This window comes from Pelophylax lessonae (genome assembly GCF_965119305.1).
Source record: "Pelophylax lessonae genome assembly, chromosome: 2".
In the NCBI taxonomy this organism is placed as follows: domain Eukaryota; kingdom Metazoa; phylum Chordata; class Amphibia; order Anura; family Ranidae; genus Pelophylax; species Pelophylax lessonae.
The window spans coordinates 589483860-589502158 of NC_138769.1; positions in this window are offsets into that span (position 1 = coordinate 589483860).

The following is an 18299-nucleotide window of genomic DNA, read 5'->3' on the forward strand; positions in this document are numbered from 1 at the left end:
ACAAATTTTACAAAACGGTGTATCTCACACGTACAAACACAAACTAGGCCCCGATTACAATTTTTTGTACCCTAAAGGCAGGATGAGGAGTAGGAGGAGTTCGGAACAGGCAGGAGGCAGACTGAAGCACCCTCAAATCCTCGGCAGTATGAGATGCGCCCCAAAAATTGGAAAGGTGTATCTCACACGTACCGACACAGACTATCCCGCAATTTAATTGTTTTTACCCAAAGGTGTAGATTGAATAGCGGAATAGAAAATATGATATCAAAAGGTGTATGTATCTCACACGTACCGACATAGACTATCCCGCAATTTAATTGTTTATACCCAAAGGTTTTGATTAAATAGCGGAATAGAAAATATTATCAAAAAAAGTGTGTGTATCTCACACGTACAGTACCAGACTAGGCCCCAATTACTATTTTTTGTACCCCCAAAGGCAGGATGAGGAGTAGGAGGAGTTCGGAACAGGCAGCACCCTCAAATCTTCAGAAGTATGAGATGCGCCCCAAAAATTGGAAAGGTGTATCTCACACGTACCGACACAGACTATCCCGCAATTTAATTGTTTTTACCCAAAGGTGTAGATTGAATAGCGGAATAGAAAATATGATATCAAAAGGTGTATGTATCTCACACGTACCGACACAGACTATCCCGCAATTTAATTGTTTATACCCAAAGGTTTTGATTAAATAGCGGAATAGAAAATATTATCAAAAAAAGTGTATGTATCTCACACGTACAGAACCAGACTAGGCCCCAATTACTATTTTTTGTACCCCCCAAGGCAGGATGAGGAGTAGGAGGAGTACGGAACAGGCAGCACCCTCAAATCTTCAGAAGTATGAGATGAACCCCAAAAATTGAAAAGGTGTATCTCACAGTTACCAACACAGACTATCCCGCAATTTGTTTATAACCAAAGGTTTTTATTGAATAGCGGAATAGAAAATATTATCAAAAAAGTGTATGTATCTCACACGTACAGAACCAGACTAGGCCCCAATTACTATTTTTTGTACCCCTAAAGGCAGGATGAGGAGTAGGAGGAGTACGGAACAGGCAGCACCCTCAAATCTTCAGAAGTATGAGATGAACCCCAAAAATTGGAAAGGTGTATCTCACACATACAAACACAGACTAGGCCCCGATTACAATTTTTTGTACCCTAAAGGCAGGATGAGGAAGAGGAGTAGGAGGAGTTGGGAACAGGAGGCAAACTGAAGCGCCCTGCAATCCTCGGCGGTAGAAGGAGATGCGCCAAACAAATTTAAAAAGGTGTATCTCACATGTACCGATACAGACTATCCCGCAATTTAATTTTTTACACTCAAACAGGGTGTATATTGGATAGCGGAATAGGACAAATTTTACAAAACGGTGTATCTCACACGTACAAACACAGACTAGGCCCCGATTACAATTTTTTGTACCCTAAAGGCAGGATGAGGAAGAGGAGTAGGAGGAGTTGGGAACAGGAGGCAAACTGAAGTGCCCTGCAATCCTCGGCGGTAGAAGGAGATGCGCCAAACAAATTTAAAAAGGTGTATCTCACATGTACCGATACAGACTATCCCGCAATTTAATTTTTTACACTCAAACAGGGTGTATATTGGATAGCGGAATAGGACAAATTTTACAAAACGGTGTATCTCACACGTACAAACACAAACTAGGCCCCGATTACAATTTTTTGTACCCTAAAGGCAGGATGAGGAGAAGGAGGAGTTCGGAACAGGCAGGAGGCAGACTGAAGCACCCTCAAATCCTCGGCAGTATGAGATGCGCCCCAAAAATTGGAAAGGTATATCTCACACGTACAGACACAGACTATCCCGCAATTTAATTGTTTTTACCCAAAGGTGTAGATTGAATAGCGGAATAGAAAATATGATATCAAAAGGTGTATGTATCTCACACGTACCGACATAGACTATCCCGCAATTTAATTGTTTATACCCAAAGGTTTTGATTAAATAGCGGAATAGAAAATATTATCAAAAAAAGTGTGTGTATCTCACACGTACAGTACCAGACTAGGCCCCAATTACTATTTTTTGTACCCCCAAAGGCAGGATGAGGAGTAGGAGGAGTTCGGAACAGGCGGCACCCTCAAATCTTCAGAAGTATGAGATGCGCCCCAAAAATTGGAAAGGTGTATCTCACACGTACCGACACAGACTATCCCGCAATTTAATTGTTTTTACCCAAAGGTGTAGATTGAATAGCGGAATAGAAAATATGATATCAAAAGGTGTATGTATCTCACACGTACCGACACAGACTATCCCGCAATTTAATTGTTTATACCCAAAGGTTTTGATTAAATAGCGGAATAGAAAATATTATCAAAAAAAGTGTATGTATCTCACACGTACAGAACCAGACTAGGCCCCAATTACTATTTTTTGTACCCCCAAAGGCAGGATGAGGAGTAGGAGGAGTTCGGAACAGGCAGCACCCTCAAATCTTCAGAAGTATGAGATGCGCCCCAAAAATTGGAAAGGTGTATCTCACACGTACCGACACAGACTATCCCGCAATTTAATTGTTTTTACCCAAAGGTGTAGATTGAATAGCGGAATAGAAAATATGATATCAAAAGGTGTATGTATCTCACACGTACCGACACAGACTATCCCGCAATTTAATTGTTTATACCCAAAGGTTTTGATTAAATAGCGGAATAGAAAATATTATCAAAAAAAGTGTATGTATCTCACACGTACAGAACCAGACTAGGCCCCAATTACTATTTTTTGTACCCCCAAAGGCAGGATGAGGAGTAGGAGGATTTCGGAACAGGCAGCACCCTCAAATCTTCAGAAGTATGAGATGCGCCCCAAAAATTGGAAAGGTGTATCTCACATGTACCGACACAGACTATCCCGCAATTTAATTGTTTTTACCCAAAGGTGTAGATTGAATAGCGGAATAGAAAATATGATATCAAAAGGTGTATGTATCTCACACGTACCGACACAGACTATCCCGCAATTTAATTGTTTATACCCAAAGTTTTTGATTAAATAGCGGAATAGAAAATATTATCAAAAAAAGTGTATGTATCTCACACGTACAGAACCAGACTAGGCCCCAATTACTATTTTTTGTACCCCCAAAGGCAGGATGAGGAGTAGGAGGAGTACGGAACAGGCAGCACCCTCAAATCTTCAGAAGTATGAGATGAACCCCAAAAATTGGAAAGGTGTATCTCACAGTTACCAACACAGACTATTCCGCAATTTGTTTATAACCAAAGGTTTTTATTGAATAGCGGAATAGAAAATATTATCAAAAAAAGTGTATGTATCTCACACGTACAGAACCAGACTAGGCCCCAATTACTATTTTTTGTACCCCTAAAGGCAGGATGAGGAGTAGGAGGAGTACGGAACAGGCAGCACCCTCAAATCTTCAGAAGTATGAGATGAACCCCAAAAATTGGAAAGGTGTATCTCACACGTACCAACACAGACTATCCCGCAATTTAATTGTTTATACCCAAAGGTTTTTATTGAATAGCGGAATAGAAAATATTATCAAAAAAAGTGTATGTATCTCACACGTACAGAACGAGACTAGGCCCCAATTATTATTTTTTGTACCCCTAAAGGCAGGATGAGGAGTAGGAGGAGTACGGAACAGGCAGCACCCTCAAATCTTCAGAAGAATGAGATGAACCCCAAAAATTGGAAAGGTGTATCTCACACGTACCAACACAGACTATCCCGCAATTTAATTGTTTATACCCAAAGGTTTTTATTGAATAGCGGAATAGAAAATATTATCAAAAAAAGTGTATGTATCTCACACGTACACAACCACACTAGGCCCCAATTACTATTTTTTGTACCCCTAAAGGCAGGATGAGGAGTAGGAGGAGTACGGAACAGGCAGCACCCTAAAATCTTCAGAAGTATGAGATGAACCCCAAAAATTGGAAAGGTGTATCTCACACGTACCAACACAGACTATCCTACAATTTAATTGTTTATACCCAAAGGTTTTGATTGAATAGTAGAATAGAAAATATTATCAAAAAAAGGTGTATGTATCTCACACGTACAGAACCAGACTAGGCCCCAATTACTATTTTTTGTACCCCCAAAGGCAGGATGAGGAGTAGGAGGAGTTCGGAACAGGCAGCACCCTCAAATCCTCGGAAGTATGAGATGCACCCCAAAAATTGGAAAGGTGTATCTCACACGTACCGACACAGACTATCCCGCAATTTAATTGTTTATACCCAAAGGTTTTTATTGAATAGCAGAATAGAAAATATTATCAAAAAAAGTGTATGTATCTCACACGTACACAACCAGACTAGGCCCCAATTACTATTTTTTGTACCCCTAAAGGCAGGATGAGGAGTAGGAGGAGTACGGAACAGGCAGCACCCTCAAATCTTCAGAAGTATGAGATGAACCCCAAAAATTGGAAACGTGTATCTCACACGTACCAACACAGACTATCCCACAATTTAATTGTTTATACCCAAAGGTTTTTATTGAATAGCGGAATAGAAAATATTATCAAAAAAAGTGTATGTATCTCACACGTACACAACCACACTAGGCCCCAATTACTATTTTTTGTACCCCTAAAGGCCGGATGAGGAGTAGGAGGAGTACGGAACAGGCAGCACCCTAAAATCTTCAGAAGTATGAGATGCACCCCAAAAATTGGAAAGGTGTATCTCACACGTACCAACACAGACTATCCCGCAATTTAATTGTTTATACCCAAAGGTTTTTATTGAATAGCGGAATAGAAAATATGATGTAAAATTGGTGTGATTTATCAATAGCACATGTGAACAGCAGTGTCTTATATCATTCAGCTCTGCTGCAGGCTATGGAGGGAAAAAAAATTTCCCCTTTTAAGTGTAATTTTTAACTAGATTAGTACAGACTATGCCACAATTACATTTTTTTAACCCAAGGCTGTATATTGAATAGTGGAATAGAAAAAAGTGTATTATTTTTGAAACCACTCAATAATAGCACATGTGAACACACACAGCAGTGTATTATCACAGTCAGCACAGCAGCACTGAAGGAAAAATACTGCACACAGTGACTGATAGAAAAAGACTTTTCTCCCTCCTCCTCAGTGGGCAGAAAAGATTGTTTTCACTGCACCCCACACACAGCAAAATCGATGTGGACCAGCTCTGCTGCAGGCTATGGAGAGAAAAAAAATTCCCCTTTTTAAATTTTTAACTAGATGAATACAGACTATGCCACAATTTATTTTTTTTAACCCAAGGGTGTATATTGAATAGTGGAATAGAAAAAATTGTATAACTTTTGAAATCTCTCAATAATAGCACATGTGAACACTGAACACAGCAGTGTATGATCACAGTCAGCACAGCACAGCACAGCACAGCACAGCACAGCACTGAAGGGAAAACACTGCACACAGTGACTGATAGAAAAAGACTTTTCTCCCTCCTCCTCAGTGGGCAAAAAAGATTGTGTTCACTGCACCCCACACACAGCAAAATCGATGTGGACCACTGACACCTGCCTATCTCCAGCCTCTCCCTAACAGGATTGATAAGATCGGTCACTGCAAACCCCCCCCCCCCCCCACACAGCAATATCGATTGTAGAACACTGACCCTAAAAATCAGCAGCCTCGCCCTAAAATGCCTATATCTTGCCCTGCCTAACACCCTCCGACCTGTCCCTCAATTCTATCCGGACACAAATGGTTTTTGCCTGTCCGTCCCTAATCAGCAGCCAGCACGTATGATGTGTGCTCTGTCCCTGAACTAACACAGCAGAATGACGCAGCGGCGCTCCGTCTCGAACTTATAAAGACTTGGTCACATGCTTCAGATGGCCAATCACAGCTACTAATACATTTGTAGGCATGGCTGGGATGGCTTAAGACACACCAGTTAAACGCTTGTTGATTGGCTGTTGAAAGCCCGCCATGAAAAGCGCGCCAATGCATACAAAACCCGTAAATAAAATGACCGAACACGGATTTTTACCCGAACATACAGTAAAGTTTTCGGGTCCGTGTTCGGGTAACAAAAATCCAATTATTCGGTACGAACACGAATAATACAGTCCGTGTTCGCTCAACCCTACTCCTGAACAAAGGTTAATTGCAACTTTGAGATATCTTGCAACAGGGAGGAGCCTGCAGGATCTCAAGTTCACCACAGGCATCTCCCCCCAAGCTCTTGGAGTCATCATCCCTGAGACCTGCTCTGCTATCATCAAAGTCTTGCGGAAGGACTATATCAAGGTACCGGTATGTTTCCTTTTTTTATATTACATTACATGTATTTGTCATCTCATCCAAATTTTGCTTATTTTGGATGTACATCAAATTACAGATGTCATTATTTTGTAACTACCCTCTGTCCGCATGCACATAGTAGTAAAGCTTTATATTTTCATAACCATTTTTAAAATTACCCAGTAACCACCCCAGCATTCTCTCCTATGTATCCCTAAACGCATTGCCTGTTAACAGTATATTGAATCTGTGTCATTTTCTGACTTTCCCTGAACCAATTATTCCTTTGCAAATGTTTTAGTACCTAGTTTATGATTTATCTTAAATACATCAGTCCATCCATTCCAACCTATGATTGTGTATGTTTAGGTAATGCTGTTAAAACTTTCAGTGGCCACAAGCCCTTATTGATGTATAAAGGCATAGTTTTACTTACCCACCCACGCTAAATGTAAGTCAGCATATACCAAAGCTCTAGCTGGTGAATTACAATATAATCACATTAGGAGGTGCAAAATAAATGTATGTAGATGTCATACCCCAAAATGCTAAAGATTTCCTTCATGTTGTTTTTATCTTAAAGTTGCATAAGCATTTAACAGACAAATGTGTGTGTGATAATGTGATGTGCTCAAGCACTTATTTTCTTCTTTTTTTTCCCCCACAGTTTCCTTCAATTGCAGAGCAATGGCTGGAGATTGCTGCTCAATTCCACGAACAGTGGAATTTTCCCAATTGTGGGGGTGCTATAGATGGGAAGCACGTCCGCATTGTCCCCCCTCCGAATTCTGGCTCATATTTTTATAATTATAAAGGTTTTTTTAGTATAGTAATGCTAGCCATAGTTAATGCTAACTATGAGTTCCTGTTTTTGGATATTGGCAAAAATGGCCGCAATTCGGATGGGGGAGTTATTGAGCAGACGGAGTTCGCTCGTCGCCTTCATAACGGCACTCTGAACTTGCCATCCAGGGAGCAAACCATTGAGGGGCTGAGTTTTGTGTTTGTGGCAGATGATGCTTTTGCGCTTGGGGAGCATCTTATGAAGCCCTTCCCTCAAAGGAACCTCACCCCCGGGCAAAGGATCTTCAACTACCAGTTATCCAGAGCTCGCAGAGTGGTGGAGAATGCCTTCAGGATCATGTCGAACCGTTTCCGTATATTCCTGACTTCCATTCATCTGGCACTTGGTCCTGTGTTGCTGCATTTTACACAACTATTTACGCAGGAATGCTGAGAACTATATAACTTTGCAGCAACTGGATACTGAGCCTGCCATGCCAGGGCCAAGTGGAGAGGCACAACCACGTGAGCAAGTAGAGTCCATGACCTCAATGGAAGTCGGGCGTTCAGGATTGGCATCCCAAAATGCCCGTGATATCTGTCAAAAATATCTTGAATATTTTGTGGGGAGAGGGGCTGTTTCGTGGCAGGAATAACTGCCAGACACATGATAATTTTGAGATATCTACTAATATTTATGCAATAAAAAAATTGCAATGAGTCTGTATTGTGTATTCTAATAATTTGGGCACATATCAAAAACAACATTTTTGTGTTCATCATGTGTTATATATGTGTGACTTTAGAAGGGTTAATACATTCATCAGTGTGTTTATCTACTGTTGTCTCTCCCCAGCTGTTCAAATGCGATTATGGCCATGTGTTTTTTGTTTACCAGTGGTCTAAATACAAGGTCCTTCTGCACCCCTTTTAATTTCTACAAACCCTCTCACATTGAGAAGTAGGTCACACCCAAGGTTCATCCAATGTCACCTTACATTGGTGGTCATTGGACAGAAGGTGCCCATACTATATATTTATATATTTATGACATTCTTCTCACTGCCCACCAATGTAAGGAGATGTCAGTGTTATGTGAAACTTGCTCAATGTTGAGATCGAAGTGTTATATATAGGTAATGTAAAGTGAAATAGACAAACGAACCAGCAATACACTATATATTACACTGATCTCCCTACACTGATTGCTACTGCCCATCTCAATGCCATATAGAATCCTAGGAGTTCTTGTTATTTAAATAGAACCTGTATTTTTGTAGACTGATTGCCACTCAGTTCACAGATATCATTGTGCATTCAGTGTACTAGTGAATATCACTTGTTAGATGTCCACTGGTCCTGAAGGCACAAACATTTTGGCCGGCTGATAATTATACACACAATCAAAACTGCTTTAATTAACATGCAAATATGTGAACAGGACAGCCATCATACATTTTGTGCTACTTTACCCAGCTTTAGACCTGCCCCCCCCCCCCACCGAAAGTCAAAGAAAGAATCGAACACACATTGTTGAGTGTAAATTTTTTTTATTAAAACACATTCACATGGTTAGGGTTAGGGTTAGGGTGTTGTAAAGTGCTTCATATGCATAGGAGCCCTGTCTAAAACTGTAACAAACTTGTGGACACCTTTTACAGATGATGATGCATGTATTGGCCAAAAAATAGGCCATAAAATTTAAAACGAACATCGGGAAAAATATAAACATCCCAATAAAAACCAATAAAATATATAAAAAAAGAAGCTTAAAATTTGGCAAGCATGTCAACAAAGTCACGCATTTTTTTTTGTAGGGCTGTAGCAGCCTCCTTCATTTTCTCAAGCTCAGAGCAGCATTGTAGAGCCTCAACTGTCATCCTGGCTATAGTGCAACTAGGAATAACATGACCTGTTAATAAAAAATCATATATTAAGTACATGCCAAGCAAATAGATGAGGTCATAATATCTAAACATTTGGGGTCAAGTTCATCTTAAACTAATGAAGAGTTAATACCTACCCTGCTCTTCTGATCTTCTCCTCTCCGCTCCTCTGCTGTCCAATCTTCTGCTCTTTTGCCCTTGGCTCTTCTTCTTCCTCCTGTCCTCCTCCGATGCTGTCCCCGATGATAGACCGGCATAATCACCGGAGACATCGTCGGAGGAGGACAGGAGGAAGAAGAAGAGCCAAGGGCAAAAGAGCAGAAGATTGGACAGCAGAAGAGCGGAGAGGAGAAGATCAGAAGAGCAGAGTGGAAAAGACCGGAGTGGAGAAGACCGGATGAAGATTTTTAATAAAATTTTTAAATCGTCTCCTGTCGTTATTCACATACACTGCCTTTTATGGGGTGAATGGTAGGGGTACAATGTACCCCATACCCGTTCACATAGGGAGGGGGGTCCCTTGTTAAAGGGGGCTTCCAGATTCCGATGAGCCCACTGCCCGCAGACACCCACAACCACCGGCCAGGGTTGTGGGGATGAGGCCCTTGTTCTCATCAACATGGGGGCAAGGTGCTTTGGGGTGGGGGTGCAGAGCCCCTCCTGCCCCAAAGCACCAACACCCCCCCCATGTTGAGGGCATGTGGCCTGGTGTGGTCCAGGGGGGGTGGGGCCGCTCGCTTGTCCCCTCCCCTTTCCTGGCCTGCTGGGCTGCATGCTCGGATAAGGGTCTGGTATGGATTCTGTGGGGGACCCTCCACGCCGTTTTTTCCCATTTTGGCGTGGAGTTCCCCCTCAAGATTCTCACAGCGCAATTCGTCCCGCAAGTCAAATCATCCTGATCCGACTTGCGGTGCGACTTCCATTCAAATCAATAGGCTCCCATAGGGAACCATTGATTTTGAATGGAGGCAGAAAAAAACGCTGCTAAAAGCAACGTGGCAAAACGTGCAATAACGCAAATGGAAAAAGCTACTGAAAGCGCGTTTTTACAGCTGCTTTTTCCGGCATCAGAACTAGCTTTGACGCACATTTTTTCTAACGCCCCGTGTGCATGGGGCCTAAGAAAACCTGCAAACGTAGAAAATATATGTTAGGTCAAAAATGTGAATCGGGTGCAGAAAAATTATAAATCATGTGTCAAATATATAATCATATAGTGACAAATCTACACAAATGGAGAAAACTTTAGAAGATTTGTCACTATATGATTATATAATTGACACATAATTTTTAAGTTTTGCGCACATGATTCTCATACAGGTAGTTCCTCTGAAGCATTACATCAAATACACCAAACGAGAAATACACTTGAAAACACATTAAAAAAATACTTACTTGGGCACAAAACTGGATCCCCAACACTTGTTTCCTGATCTGGATTATTTGGAGAAGAGCTTGCAAGTCTGTTCGGAACGCTGGCAGATCTTGCATCCGAAAATTTCCACATCCGATCCGGCTGGAGGTGACACATCCCTTGGATCAAATGAGGGAACCTCTGCAATGTACATTTTTTAGGAAATACAACAATAGAAGGTTAAACAATCATCGCAACTAAACACATTTTTAGTATCCCACTACAAAAAAATCTGTGCCTACCAACCTTGCTGTTGCTGTGGTGGCTGCACACTTGTTGGCTCCACCATGCTGCACTCTGGACTACTGTCTTTATCTACATAATAATAAAAATGTTGCATGTAATAAAATTCACAGGAGGTAAATTTGCTAGGACATGGTGCACTGCTTGACAGCTATTTTCATATAAAATATTCAGACATGTACATGGCTATCTCCTAAAAAGTAGGGACATTAATGTTTGACTCAGCATAGGAAACCATTACCTTTTTGGGAATGTGTGACAGCATCTGGGCCCATGTCCTCTGGTTCTTCATCCAATGTGGATGGAGCTGACACTGTCGATGCACCTCTCCTCCTCTTTTGCCATTCTTTTTCTTTTAATTTTAATTTTTGCCCTATTTAAAGGTTACAAAAATAATATGGAAGAAGTATGAATTTTTGGTAAGAAAATTCTTTGCAATGAAGAAAATTCTTTGCAATCAAATGCATATATAGTTTACTGTGGATTCCTGTCTTTTAATGTAATATACAAATAATTCATCAATAGATCAATCACATCAAGACATGACCAATAAAATAACAAAATGGAAAGTTTTCATATACATTATTATCTATACATTTCTATACAACATGCACCAAATCGAACCATAACATATTGCTTGATAAAATAAAAAAACTTACTTTTTTTAAGAATATGATGTATGTGACCAAGCTGTTCTTGCTCCCGATGCTTCAAATCTGACCATCTTTTTCGTATTTGGTCTTTTGATCGCTCCACCCCATACATTTTGTTTAAAGATGCTACCACTTTATCCAGAATTCGGTCTTTTCTGGAGTTGGGCCTTTCATAGTTCTGCAGCCTGCCATCATAATAATTCTTCTCAAGAATGGCCACCATGTCTACCATTTCACCCTTGCTCATAGGTGTTGCTTTTGATTTTTTTTTTGGCCCAACCACTTCGGCCTTCACTTGTAGAACTCCGCGATTCTGCCATCTCCGCAACGATTCTTCCGCCGACTCACGCGTGTGTGTGTCGCATGCAACCTAATATTCGGCACGTACACGCCCCTGCGTCAGTGCGCCACTGGAGGCGGAGTTGACGCATGCGCCGTCTTTAAAGGATGCCAGATCTTTCGGTCGACGATTCGCTATAGGACAGATCGTTTGGAGGAGCGCGATCGATCGGCGAAACACAATTCTTCCGAGCAAACAAAGGTACGACTTTTGATTCAAAAGCGGGTGTTTTTGGCCCTATACAGCTTATATTGGGCATATCTTTATTATGTGACAAAATACATGCTCTTTTACTAGGTTTTGTGTTGTGTTGTGTCTTGCAGGCATATACTGTACATCATCATCATGGTGGATAAATTCACCTCTCCAGAATTTATGCAAAGCTTTATAGATGAGTACATAAAACTGCCCTGTTTGTGGAAGGTAAAGAGCAAGGATTATTCTAATAACAAAAAAAAATGAGGCATATTTGAAATTATTGGACATGTGCAAAACAATTTGCCCTAATGCCGACATAAACTATGTAAAAAGCAAAATTGGGAACCTCCGCACAGCATATAAAAGGGAGCTAAAATAAAAGCCACAAATCTGAGAAGTCTGGAGCTGCTGCCAAGGAGATATATGTACCCAGGCTATGGTATTTCGAGAGCCTGCGGTTCCTGACGGAACATGAGGAATCCAGGCCATCCCTGTCCACGCTCCTTTCCACGTTGGCAGAGGGCTCATGTGAACCCAGCCAGGAGGAAGAGATCCTGGAGCCAAACTTGACACAGGTATGGCATTTCACAATATATTGTCTGCAATAAACATAATGATGGAAAAAAAAATATTCTCAAGACAATAATTCACCCTTTATGTAAAGTCTGCTATTTGGTTTAAATAATCCAACAAACATGACTTTTTATATACACTATAACATTCTAATAAATTGTTCTTTTCATCAACAGGAAAGTGTCACTGTGGAGGAGGCAGGTGTCAGCCAGGAGTCTGTGGAGGCGTCTGGATCCACCCAACCTCCTGCAAAACGGCGCCTGAAGCAAAGCAATGTGGACCAGATCACAACGGAGTTTCTCAGCCAGGCCTCTATAGCCCTCAAGAGAAAGCCAGACGAGGAGGAATCCTTTGGCCTTCTCACGGCAAACAATCTCCGTAAATTGAAGGTGCCGCAGCGCCAAAGGGCATAGCTCCTGATCATGCAGGTGCTGCATAGAGCGGAATTGGAGGAACTAGAGGAACACACCCACCTCTCCAATTCTCACCCATCCCCTCTACCTCCACCACAGCAACCCCAGCCACAAATGCCACATGGCAGTCAGTGGCAATATGCCCCTCCTGATCCCCACATCCCCTCATGGCCACATGATTACAGGTATTCCCAGTTGTAAATGCCCCTAATTTCGAACCTGTTATTTGTGTTACCCCTTTTTATTTATTTATAGTTTCTATGAGGAGGAAATGTCCTTTTTTAGTTTAATATTTTCAATACGGAGAGTATTTATATATTTATGTTGTAAATTGTTGATTTAGTTAATAAATATCATGATACAAAAACTACTTGCCTATCTTTATTTTTTAAAATGTAGGATATTGGGAGTATGCAGCAATATATGTTTTATACATTAATTCCAAAATGAAGAAAGGGACACATCAATAGTTAGATATTTGCAGTCACAAAACAAAGAGAATGGTGAAGAGTTTTAAATATTTAATTTTAAAAATACATGCACCATATAGAATAGCCAAATCATTATCATCATCATAAGAGAACACATGCCTCTTTAATTGTAAAGTATAGAATTATGAGCAGCATCTTCCTTCTTCTCACATTAACCAAGATGAGCATGTGCTCCGCATTTCATATATTTTTTGGACTGCGCGAGACGAAAGTTCTTTCTTGATAAAATGGCTAGTTTTCTTGAGAATATTCTTCCGGGTCGTTATTTGCTTCCGATCATGCGTGTTCCGATTAGTAGATTTTTGTCTGCTGAAATCTGTACTGACTGACAGAAAATCGGCTGTTGTGTTGACGGCCAACAAAAATTTTATAGCCTGCACACCAGATTTTTTTTGGCCAAAAAGTCGGAGTCGGTTGTCGGAAGCATCATACTAACAAGCCGAAAATCGGCCGATCGGACGTTGGCCGAAAATTCACGGCCAATAATCGATGCGTGTGTGATTAGGCTCTGCCAACCCAACATGCACTGTGGCTGCGGAGACTAGTTCCTGATCAGGTCCGCCTCCCCTGTAAGCTAGTCATTTCCCAAATGTGGATATTGCCTTATTTGGATAGTGACATCACCAGTATTATTGGTACTTTGTTTACATTTACTTTTTAGCAGAGGAATATCCTAGTCAACAGCTGAATGGGAATAGGGATAGAACATTGTGCGGGAACCTCTCATTTAGCACAGGCCTGCCCCACCGGGGTACCTCTATGCACCAGTCTTTTTTACCACCAGCTTTCCAATCTATGAACTGGTAGTGATTTTTTTATTGACCTTATTTATCTGTTGACAGTTTCTTAAAGTGGTGTTAAAGAACTACCCGAATTTGATGCACGTGTTAGTAATGTTATCTAAACTGTCGCTAATGCTTGCCTAATGTTGGTGCATTAAACTAACACCAGGAATTGGTCATACATACTTTATTGAATTCCTCCATCATTTGTTGGGTTATGAAATTGTTATGTTCTAATCTTAGCATTTTTACTATGTGCTGGTTAAACCAGAATTAATCATTTTTTTGTCATAAAATAAAGTGAATCCTTAATTCCAAGATGGAAAGATTAGGAGAAAACCTACAGTTCTTAAAAAAGTTGAGGAATGTCCTACACTTTAACTACTTGCCTGATCATGAGAAAAGCACCTCTGTTTTACCATGCTGCCAACTGCAAGAGCATCTCAGCCTGAAAGGCTCCTTAGAGTTAGTTCCTATAAAAGGATCATTGTGCTTATAAGGGATTGCACTAAAGCTAAGGCTCTATCAGCCACATGTAAAAAGTGTTCAGACAGATTCAAGATAACACTATCTGCAAGAGTGCTGCTCAGCCAGTTCAGGCTTAGAAGGATATAAATGTCTGAATTAACCCTTTCTAGTTTGATGGCATGGAAGAATCTGCACATTCCCTACAGACATTATTTCTATTAACTGTTTAGGATCTAAAAGTGGGATTGCATAACTAAGGACTCACGGTGACTGGCGTTTTTTTGGACTGGATCAATGCCAGCCAGAACAGTTGTTTTCTATGGGTCCCATTCACACTGCAACACAACCAGCAGTTACGGTGCAGTGGGCTATGGTAAAACGCAGACATATAGCATTTTACTGCAACACTCTAGAAGGCACCTCATGTCACCGCACAGCTGCACAACGAGCTCATGTTACGAGGCATGAATGAAGTGTCACTTTGTGATAAGGTTAAAAAAAAAAAAAAAAAAAGGTAAAATGTATCACCACCCCTCACCTCAGCACACTTTTAGCAAAAAGTGATTGTGTTTCCCCCCTTACTATCCAATCACTTTTAAAGCTCACTGTAGATGATAGCTGGAGAAAGTTTTAACCGCTTGACCACCAGAAGGTTTTACCCCCTTCATAATCAGGCCATTTTTGCTATTTAGCACTGTGCTACTTTAACTGGTTTGTGCAATTGCACGATCATGCAACACTGTACCCCAATAAATGTATATAATTTTTACCACACAGTTAGAGCTTTCTTTTGGTGGTATTTAATCACCACTGGGTTTATTTTTTTACTATATAAACAAAAAAAGACCAAAATTTGGGGGAAAAAACATTAAAAGCAAATCCAATGAAAAAAAAAAAAACAAGAAATCGAATTTCTTCATAAATTTAGGTCAAAATACATAATATTCTGCTACATCTCTTTGTTAAAAGAAAATCCCAATAAGTGTAAATTGATTGGTTTTTATGAAAGTCATAACATCTACAAACTATGGTATATACACTGGAATGTTTTTTTTTTACTAGTAATGGCAATAGTCAACAATTTATTGTGGGACAGCGACAGTGTGACTGGCAATCTGACACTACCTGACACTGGCTGCGAGGTACGCTACCTGACTAATCGACACTGACATCATGATATTACCAGTGACTAATACAGTGATCGGTGATAATACTATAGACTTTCACTGTACTAATTACACTGGCTGGGAAAGGGTTAACATCTCGGGGTAATCAAAGGGTTCTATGTGTGCCTTTCAAGTGTTAATATGTATAATATGTGCTGCTTTTTACTAAATATCTGTTTGTTCCTTCCCCCGCTTTGCAGAGACAATAAACAGACAGATCGTTCCCTGTGTGTTTGTCAACACAGGGCTCTGAATGCCATGAATCATTGGCTCAAACCTGTTGACAAAATATTACTGGGTCCAATCACAGTGGGAATCTGCTGGGGGGGGCATGCCTGCGGGCTCTGAAGACACTGACGATCTACAGGTATGTGATTGTGCCTGTATGTCCTGCCTACCCATAGTAATATGTGGGTGGGCGGTCAGCAAGTGGTTAAGTTAGCCATACATTGAGCACATTTCAGATAAACCAAATCAAATTTGATCAATGGGTGGGTTGGTTCGCAGTTGCTGCACATTCCCACAATGCAAAATTGCTGTTCAGCAATTTAAAAAAAAAAATCACTTTTAGGATGTAGACATCGCCGCAAGTGTAAAAGAAACCTAACGGGAAATTGTTGGCCGAACAGTGCATGCATCCAATCAGAAGCAGACACTCTTCAGGTATTTTAATAGTCAGCGGGACCAACAGACAACAGAGAAGAGTTGTCTATCCATGCTAAACAGCATTTATCATTGATGGTGGGATTTGTTAGATTTATTTAATTCAGCTTGCAAATATGGCCAGCTTCAGTCTTGTTGGTTGCAATGCAAACACTTTTGTATTTCAGTTAAAGTGGAGTTCCGGCCTCAAATACCTTTTTTAACTAAAAATACCCCTATAATACTAATCCATCGCCCTTTACAGAACCGCTATTCTCATACTTACATGGTGTACAGTATTGGATTTTAGTCAAAATCTTACTTTTAAAAACGCTGTCTGGGCGTGGCCATCTTGGATGTGGGCATCTGAAAATGCAGTGTAATCTGCTATGTCCTTCTTCCTGATTCCAGGGAGTGTTCTGGGAGTTCTTCCTGATTCCAGCCTCCTGGGAGTGATGACAAACAGCTCCCAGGATGCAATGCAACGGCGGAAGTGATGACGGTGGCGGTGGCCGTGGCCACAGAGGGGGGAGAAGGAGGAAGTACAATCAAAAATGCCCTGAAAATAAGGTAAGGGACCCCCGAAAAAAATTGAAAATGCCCAATTGTTGATCAGCATAGCGAGTACTCCAGGAATCACTAAAGTTGCAAAATAGGCTGAAACTCCACTTTAAGGAGATAAAAAGGCCCTTAGTGGTTTTCACAAGAAGTATAATGGCTTTAGCATTTTTCAGGGGGAGAACGTCATGGGGAATCTAAAATGTAAAGGACCTGGTAGTAGACGACAATCTCAGCAATGGCATGCAATGCCAAGCCGCTGCAAGCAAAGCCAACTGGCATGTATAAAAAAAGGGGATTGACTCCAGAGATAAAAAAACGATTATTCTCCCACTCTACAAGACTCTGGTCTGGCCGCATCTCACGTATGCCATCCAGTTCTGGGCACCGGTCCTCAGGAAGGATGTGCTGGAACTGGAAAGAGTCCAGAGAAGGGCAACAAAAATAATAAGGGGAATGGAGGACATCAGCTATGAGTAAAGACTGCAAGCATTGAAATGATTCTCTCTGGAGAAGAGACGCTTGAGAGGGGATATGATATCAATGTTCAAATACCGTACTGGTGACCCTAGCATAGGGAACAAACTTTTCAGCGAAAAGGAATTTAAAAAGACACGAGGCCACTCACTAAAATTAGAAGTGAAGCGATTTAACCCTAAACTGCGTAAAGGGTTCTTTACTATCAGAGCGGTAAGAATATGGAATTCTCTTCCACAAGCAGTGGTATCAGCAAGGAACATTGATAGTTTCAAAAAACTTTTAGATGGGCACCTTAATGACCATAACATACAGGGGTATAAGATGTACAGTTAACTGCAAACACACACACACACACACATCAGAGGTTGAACTGGATGGACTGGAGTCTTTTTTCTAACTATGTAACTATGTAAGCATCACTTCTAATAATTGGTTAGATTAGTTATAATATTATCATACAGGATTTATATAGCGCCAACAGCATGCGCAGCGCTTTATTTACAACATGAGGGCAGACATTACAGTTATAATAGAATTCAATACAGGAGGAATCAGAGGGCCGGGATCGTTAGAGCGTACAATCTAAAAATCAGGGTCAAGTGATACAAAAGGTAATAACTGTGGGGTATGAGCTGATGGAAAAAGTGGAAATACAGTTTTTAGGTGTAGGTGGGATAGGCTTCTCTGAAGAGAAGGGTTTTCAGGGATTTTCTAAAAGTGGACAGCGTAGGAGACAGCTGGACCGATTGGGGTAGGGAGTTCCATAGGATGGGGGAGGCTCAACAGAAGTTCTGGAGGCGAGTATGGGAGGAGGTGACGAGGGAGCTAGAGTGCAGGAAGTCTTGGGAGGAATGAAGAGAACAAGTAGGTTGTTGTTTTGAGACTAGGCTAGTGATGTAGCTGCCAGCTGGGGGCCAAGTTGTGGATGGCATTTTTTTAACC